The 8,818-nt window shown below is 42.8% G+C and overlaps 1 long non-coding RNA gene across 1 annotated transcript; it reads right to left on the bottom strand.

Moving 5' to 3' along the window:
• Window positions 1–2,206: 2,206 nt before the first annotated feature.
• LOC143219023 (uncharacterized) lies at window positions 2,207–7,545 on the bottom strand. The gene is made up of 3 exons (XR_013011231.1): window positions 7,219–7,545; window positions 6,963–7,135; window positions 2,207–6,839 (listed from the first exon to the last, which is right to left on the bottom strand). It is a non-coding gene; the product is annotated as an uncharacterized LOC143219023 (long non-coding RNA).
• Between the last annotated feature and the right edge of the window lie 1,273 nt (window positions 7,546–8,818).

The raw sequence follows: 8,818 nt of genomic DNA, 5'->3' as shown, positions 1-8,818 counted from the left end.
TCATCAAAATAATTTCGGTCAGCCTGCTAATAACCAAACTGCGGATGTTCACGGAATCCTTAATTTTTATAGACAAGTGTTAAGAAAGTGGTGTCAAACATAATCTTATTTTCAGTGGCAATGGCCTTTGTAAATACAAGATTAATAAAAACCGTACCAAATTCTATTGAATTTCGTATTCTAATATTGTTTGAAAATTTGCACACGCCATAAATGCATACAGATCCGCAGTCTACTAATAACAGAGTAATATAAACTGATCTAAACTAATTATACAAGAAACTGCGTCCGATCTTTTCCACCGGGAATTGAACGATCCCGAAGGATCTGCGGGACTCCGCTCGTCCGAGCATAACCGCGGAAAGCGGAAGAAAAAACGGAGCGGGCCGCGTACGGGTAGCCTCGTCGTCCGGCGCGGCGCGCGGCTCGTATTTTCAATTAAGAGAAAATTACCCGGGTTCCGCGATGGAACGCTCGGCGGGCTTTCATTAATCGTCTTACTTAGCGGCAATCAATACAACCGTCGACTTCGATCGCTGCGGAAATTCCGTTTCACCCCGCCTCCCCCTGTCCGGCCCCCTGTCCCAGTTACGTTCGTTCGAACGGCAGCAATTTCGAAATGAATGCAGTCCGCGCGGACGCCCGTTTCGATTCGGCCCGGTCGTAAATCGTGGGCCGCGTTGCGAGGTCGGCGCGCCGCCGAGGATTTGCCGACGAGAAGGAGGAAGAGAGCGGAAGAGAGACTAAGAGAGCGAGAGAGAGAGAGAGAGAATGGAGGACGCGTCTCGGTAAAGGGACAGGGAAAACCAGGGGGAACTAGGCTCGTCCTTAGAATTCTACGACGGAGATAATATCGGGCATTCGGGGCGCGGATTTCCCGGGAGGAAGGAGCACGTCGAGCGCTAAAAGGTACACGCCAATCGGTCCGTAGATTCGACGTCTCCTCCCTGGAGAATCCACGAAATCTGGCCCGACTGAACGGAAGTGAAATATACGGGGCCGGTTAGGATCGGAACGGATACGAAAGAAACTAGGGGGACGACGCGGGACAGGGAGTCCAAGGGAAAGTACACAGTTCGCGGGAACAATGAAACGAACCTGTGGGATGCGCGAGCAGAGGCGAGTGAAGCGAGCGAGTGAGCGAGGACACTTCGGAGAAAGACACAGGGATTGAGACAGAAAGTTAAGAGAAAAGACGATCAGAGGAACAAAGAACCGACCGGATAGATGCTGAGAAAACGGAAGCGAAAGAATCACGAGAGAGAGAGAGAGAGAGAGAGAGAGAGAGAGGTGGGGAGAGACCCGGTTCGGGAAAACAAAGCGAAAGACCGACGGGAAAGAAAAGAGGCGAACACGAAGAGGGAGATCGGCACCGAGAGTCCGAAAGGAATTAGATTTGCTCGGTGCTAGCCAAGCGCGACGGACAGAATGCAACGCGATCCGCCGGTAATTCGAAACGCGTTCCTCGGAAACACGGAGAATTATTCCTTTGCCGCTGTTCCTGCTATTGCCACTGATGCTCCCGTCGCTCTTTCTGCTTCTGCTAGTCTCTCAACGTTGCTGCGCCGCGTCGTTATGTCGTGAAGATCCTCGACCGGAACGTTCAACCGACTCCTCGCCGATTACTCCCAGGGGTACCCCCAACTTTCTTACCCAATTCCCAGCCGTTCATACTTATTTCGACGGTACACGCGATTAAACGCGCCGGCCAGCTACGTCCGTCACCCCGCGCGATAAACAGTGGTCCGGGCGGCCGATCTCATTTGGTGAAAAATGACTTGTCTCATATCGGTACTTAATGCATCTACAATTAGGAGCAAAACTGATCACACACACTTTAAATCGGAATAACTTTTTTATGAATGGACCAAACCACTTTAATTTGTCTGTGAGGCTAGAAGAATTAGTTCAGTAAATGACGTCTAAACAATATGTTGGAAAAATGCATTTCTGCCGAATCTATTTAAGATTTCTAAAAAATTTTCTTTTTAAATGAAGAGCGATCTTTTGCATTGAAAAATTTAGAATTACAGTTCGTCATTTATTAAATAAGTAATTCTTAATGGACTAATGAATGAAGTGGTCGAAGTTAATCCTCTTTCACATGGAATATATCTGTTGAGGTCCAAATAGTTCCGCATTTTTTCAAATTTGAGTATTTTAGAAGAATGTATCTACATTGAAGATGATTACGTTGCACTTTAAATATCCCTTTCTGATAATTGCGACTTACTCTTTCGCTGGCTCACCGCGAAACATAGAAAAACAGCATACAAGTGGTCTGCGAGCCGGTTAAAATTTGAAGGGAAAACATTTGTGTGAAATACTATTCAAAATATAAGACACAGGAAAAATAATGTTTGCACAGATATAACAATATTTTAATCACAAAACGAAATTACACTAAAAATATCTTTATTTTCTTTAATTCGACGGACAGAACAAAATATCCTGACAATAAAAGCGAGCGCGGGGATGTTGGAACGGTATTTTACCGTGGAAAAGCATAATATCTAGTAAAGTGAAATTTTTAGTTGAAGTACGACTATTTGCGTTGGACGCGACAAAGCAAATTGCTCGACATTTTCATCGTTCTGGCTACTCCTTTGTAGACATAAATTCAATTTAGCAAAACTGAACAGAAAAACCTCGAGCTAAAGACCCATTAACTTGTACAGCTTGAAAATAATATTTCTAAATATTATCCGAAAAATTTCCTACAAAACCCTGTTTAAAATAATATTTCGCCCGGTGCTCCGACGATTATACAAAGTCTCTTTTCCTCAAGCAGTTCATCCGCGGCGTAATATTACGAAATTCGCATTTCCTCAATGAGGAAACAAGTTTTGAAGTATCACTCGTAAGTTTTCTTCTTGAAGATAATACTAGTGCGCTTATTACTTCATATTTCACGAAGAATTTCGCTGAAGAACGTTCTGTTCCTCGGCATTCTGGCAATTGAAAGAAATCGTCCTTTATCTCGTCGAGATCGGCAGCGAATAAAAAAAAGAAACCCATTTATTATAATATTCTGGCATCGCTCGGTCATTCATCGCGTCTATTGCATTATCTCGCGCCGCGAAACGTGCCGCGTCTCTCAAACATCGTAACTCATTTCACGCATCGGTTGTACGCACAACAAATAGTTTTCTTGATAGATGATAATTGCAATATTGATTTGTAATATCGGCAATGCACTGGAGGTCGTTGAATAAATTCCCGCCGAAGAATCGCTGACTAATGACGACACGCGCGTAATTTATAATCGGCCGCTGTTGAAACTATAATGGGCATTATGGCGTTTAGAAGACTCGACTTACGCCATCGGGTTTACTATGCCATTCGGCCGCGGAATACGTGTCTTACGTGAAATTAAACGTTTTATGGGCTTTAAGGAGATTTACTCGCCACTACCACTCTAACGGAAAAACTTCTCCCCAAATGCTTCGAGTTTATAAATTAACAAATCCTTCCGAGATGTGAATTGTTCATTTCGGATCCTCGAAACGTCGTGTAAAAACTGGTAGTACGAATAATAAATTTCAAACATCTTTGAACACTTTGAAAAATTTTGTTCCTCATTGAAACCATCATGAATTTCAAGATTGAAGCTTTCTCTTTACAACGACACCTTAAAAATAGATGTACGAGTTTCTTCTGTCGTTTCATCGAACTTTGAATGTGAGATGTGTCAACTTTAATGTTGTTGCTCATTTCTATTCTGTAGAACAGTGGAAAAAAATCGTACATCAATTTTTAAGGAGTCGTTGTAAAGAGGAGGCTTCAATCTTCAAATGTATGGTAGTTTCATTTACGGGAAACATTGTTGAAAGCTTTTGTGGACACGTTTGAATTTCCTGAATTATTTCGGACAAATGGGTCTCCTATTTTCCACCTGCTAAATCGTGCAAAAATGATTCGTAACAATCAATTTCAGATAATCGAATATTTTCGAATTGTTTAGAACGTTCGGAATGAGAAGTTGAACGTCCGTGTCGAATCGCGAGTGTATTATAAATCTCAATAAGCCGTTAAAGAAAGCTTGAGGAACTGCTATTACTGTAATCTTAAGCCACGATCACAGCCTTCGCGTTTAAATGCTTATGCTGTTACAGATCACCCCGAAGACAGGAAATGGACTTTAAACGCGATAAACGTTCTGTGCGCAAACCCTTGATTTACAACCTACTCGACCTACATCGACGCCTTTGTACCGTGGCTCGATGTATACGGCCTCATGCCGAGGATCTACGCACTTAATCAAGTTCGATAATGCCTAATTATTCGACAAAATTATGCTTGTCCCTTTGATCGTAAATAACATCGCTGAAACGTGATACTAACCGTCGGCTTTCATTGTTGGGCATAGAATCGTCGGCCGTGGAATATGAATGGATCGAACTAATCCTTCAGATCGCTCTCTAATCGTTCCCATTCTTTCCATTGTGTTGTCCGTTTCTTGGAACTTTGTTCATTTGTGTACGTGAGAGCCAATTCGTTTGTACGTAATACGTGACATGTATCCGTTTAACATGTCGAGTGCCACACCAATGTTCATAGAAGCTACACAAAACCAAACAACATGTTATTGTAATAATTAGACTGTGGATTTTATGAATTTATGACAAACAAAATTTGCCACCGAACAGACAGACAGACAAACAAACAAACAAGAAAGCGAGCTAATAAAAACGTGGTAACAAATGGGTGCATACAATTTAAATCAGTGGACATGTAAAAAATGTTTAAGTACATCAATGTGCTCGTTTCAGCTTGATAGAATAATTAAAGCAAGAATGCAATTTTTATTTGGCTCCTGTGTCCTGCAATCAATGCAAACATTTCTTATTTTGCATAAAGATCCGCAGTCTAGTAATAATGTTGATAAATAAACTTTCTGTAGTGGATCTTATGTATTCATGGCAAACATGAGCAGGTGCAATGTAAAATAGTACTCCCTCTGTCCCATAATAATAGTAGCAGTTGATAAATTTAATTTGTTCTATAATAATAGTAGCAAAAGAAAATAAATATAGAACGCAACATTTATTATCAAAAAACTAGATTACACTCTCTCTCTCTCTCTCTCTAGACAATAAATTAAAAATATTACTCTTAATTTTTATTTCGAGTGTTCAGACAGTTTCTGGATTTTTCAATAATTTCGTTACTGCATTTTAAACTTGTAGGTCGGATCCCTTAGTTGCGAAGCTTTGCTTTACCTATATGAGTGAAGCTTAAAATTATTGGAGCCATCGTTCTTCATTGCTTCCAGCATAACTTGTTTTTTTCGTCTTACTTTTATAATGGGTTGATATTCAACTGAAATAAAACAATTGATTTCGATCAGCAAATGCAATTAGAAAAACAGTTATAATTCGTAATAATTGGGTTACCCTAAAAATTGACAGATGTGTCAGAACAAACGACAGATGTCATGAAAGATTGATTTTGATTGAAGGCTTCGCAATTTTTCGCTAAAACATAACTTACAGCTGTATTCGCCAATAATTCCCGTTTAAATATTCACTTGCTACTATTATTACGGGACAGAAGACGTACATAAAAACAAATTTTAAAATATTGATATATTCTTTTCAGTTTACGAAAATTATTGAATGAAGGAGAGAAGAAATTTCTATATAATTCCTGCTTCTAGCAATTGAAGCGGCAAATGTCTATTTTGTTTACTCTTTTGTGAAAAACCTGCTGGAACAACATCTTGGACCGCTATCGTTTGGAAAATGTTGTCGCAACCGCTGCCGCCATTACATTAACTTCAGAAAAGATTGGAATGCGAAGGTTTTCCGCAAAATAACACGTTACAGCGGCGGGTTTACGTAATCTCGACGCGACGGCGACGGCGACGCCGCTAATTGTAAGAATGCGAAGTTAACTAGTTCAGAGAGTAACTTTGCATCGGAGTTTATTGCTGTCGTGAACTTGAGAAACACGTAACGAAACACGATTCGAACGATACCTGCGTCTCCGTTCCGAGCGAAACAGGTTTTACTCCTTTGCCGAACCCGAAGACTGTCGTTCGCGCGTAGCCGGCAACGATTAAGTAATTACCACAAATTGGCCTCGACATTTCACTGGGCCTAATATTAATCGCTAATCGCCGTGCGCGCAGTGATTAATATTAATCAGCAATTAATTGATCGAGCCGACATGCGCTCTGTTAATATCTCGCCATTTATCTTAACGATTTCGATCCTTGGCACTGATGCCAACCGTGCGCGTTCGCCTGGGTGCCGATTAAATCTTCACCGGGAATCTTACACCGGATTTCTATGAAGGCTGTTCTACACGGTTGTAGCTGTCACTGGCGAATGGCATCTTGAGCAGTCAATTCGTTCCCCGCGGTAACTGCTTTCAACCAACCTCGATCCGTATCCTTTCGTTCGTCTTTCTCGGGATAATACGATTAAAGGAAGCTCGCTCTGATGGCGAAACTGGAAGTGCGTTTCAGATTGCTTTTCGTGTATCGAAATGTATTTCTCTGACTAATTCTTATTATTGCTGTCAGGTGTCCACAGTTTCACGCAGGACATCGTCGGTTTCATGTAGTGATATTTAGGTAATGTGTCGCGTGTAGTATACAGGGTAAGTCACCCAAGACAAGCCACCTGAATAACTTCATTCATCAGCTGACAGTATCCCATTACGTAAAGCACTCACGGTGAATTTATATTTTTCATTCTTTTTTACGTTTCTGACCTTGAATGACTATATCGTTGAAGTTGTCTCGCAAGGGGCTACAAACGCAGGAGTTCAGAAATATGTGGTTCCATTTTTTAAAAAACTAGGTTGACCTCAAATCTCCTGAGCACCTCCACCTGAAAAATGTTATGTACACCACGTAATGGGCCCCTCGAAACCAAACAATTTTTTTCAGAAACATTTCTTCCTATCTCAAAAAATGTAGAAGTTATTTAGGTGGCTTGTCTTGCGTGACTCACCGTGTATAGTATGTAAAGTTTTCTTTCGATATAGGACGATGGCTCGGGACGGCTTCCAACGTATTGCGGATGAGGGCACCTATTCAGCTCGACATTGCTCTTGAGTAGGCTGAGAGTTTATGACTCCCATCAAGATGTCCGACAGACCATAAAGTGACCACCGGTCAGTTCACCTACATTTTGAGCAGAAATTCAAATGAATTTAAGTGATGAATCAGATGTTAGCAAGAACTATAAAACTAGAAGACCACATTACCTGTCTCTGTCATTTTGTCCAGGAGTGTAAACGATGACCATCCTTGGACCAGGTGAAGCAGTGCGTGAAACTTCGCAAGCCAGCTCTCGTGCCCCCTTATTTGGTATATTTTTACATCGCGACCGCGTATTGCGCCATCGTCTCTTCGGTCTAGCTAGCCCCCACCCCGTTGCTCCCTCTCTCCATCTCTCTATCTCTCCTGCCCCTCTGCCCAATGTGTGTCAGGTAATTGGGTGTGAAATGAAATCTAACGAAAACCCTTTTAGGCGTGTGCACAGTCGCCCGCTTGTGGACAGAGTAGCCCGGCCCATCCCCTTGCACCTTTTACCATCCCTCGTGCCAGCCCCCTCCCCCTCCCCGTGGCCCCCTGACGCCCCACAGTCGCCCACACCGTTCACAGCGAACGAGTACACCGCTTTTTCGCCTCTGTCCTTCTCATGTGTCGCGTGTGCAAATGTGCAAGTATATGTATGTGTGTGTGTGTATATCGGTATCAGAGGCAGGGGAGCGCGCGTATCGTGTGAGAGGTGGTTCACGATCAAATAGTTTCCATTTTTTGTCAGCGCCATCAGCCGTCCTTTCTCGTCTGCATGCCACAGCGACGGGAATATTACGGGACGATGGTTAAACTCCTCGTTCACGCTCTCCACTCTTTTGTTCTTTGTTGCTTCCTTTCGCTGTGCCCCCCTTTAGCCCCCCTTCCCCTCGCCCCACCTGCAACCATCACCCCTTCTCACCACCCCCGAACAGAGTATCTCTCGCCCCTAGCCTGGTCGGTCGGCTGCAGCCCAACCCCGGACTTTTCCTATTCGCGTGATAGAAACCATTTTTGCCGGGGCGAATTCGGGCCCCGGCTCGGAATCGGCAGGCTTGTTTGCTTTATCAACTAGAACCAACAAGTTTCTGTATCTTTCGCCTTCTGTCTACGTCTTCGTTCCGTCGGTTTTTTCTTTATTTCGTTTTTCGCCACCCCCTCTCTATCTCTTTTTACGTTTATCCCTCTCTCTGTCTTTCTTTCCTTCTCTTTTTTTTTTCTTTTTGGTTTCTTCTCCTCGCGGAACGAACAATTACGGGGCAAGTTGAAACGTTTCCGGTTTAGAGCGCCGCACCGCGCCGCGCCGTGTCTCGCGAAGGCCGCTCTGATTGCCGTCTGATCCGTGTCTGGGATATTCTACTGCGGGTTGATTGCTTGCGAGAGATATCGAACCCTTGCTTTATAACATCGTGCGGGACCTGCGATTCGGTTTGCCGGCCGAATGTGAGCAATGCGGCAACGGCAGACTATCTTTAACACGCTCATTGCCGAATAAATACCCTTCAAAAATCCCAAAAGATCACAGTAATGTAGTCATTGTAATGAAAAGTGCATATTTAAAACTTATCTTAGGAATCATGCAAATCCCATTGAAGAAAATGTATTCTTAACATCACATGACTGCCGAATAAACACCCTTCAAAAATTCCAGGAGATCACAGTAATGTAGTCATTGTAATCAAAAGTACAAATCTTATCGTAGGAATCATGCAAATCCCAATAAATTATTTTTCAAAGAAGTCATTTCAAGGCAGAGGGATAACGGGATTCCTCTGTTGCCCAAAT

The sequence above is a fragment of the Lasioglossum baleicum genome, chromosome 2 (assembly GCF_051020765.1).
Source record: "Lasioglossum baleicum chromosome 2, iyLasBale1, whole genome shotgun sequence".
NCBI lineage: Eukaryota > Metazoa > Arthropoda > Insecta > Hymenoptera > Halictidae > Lasioglossum > Lasioglossum baleicum.
This window is presented reverse-complemented; position numbering and strand designations above follow the sequence as displayed.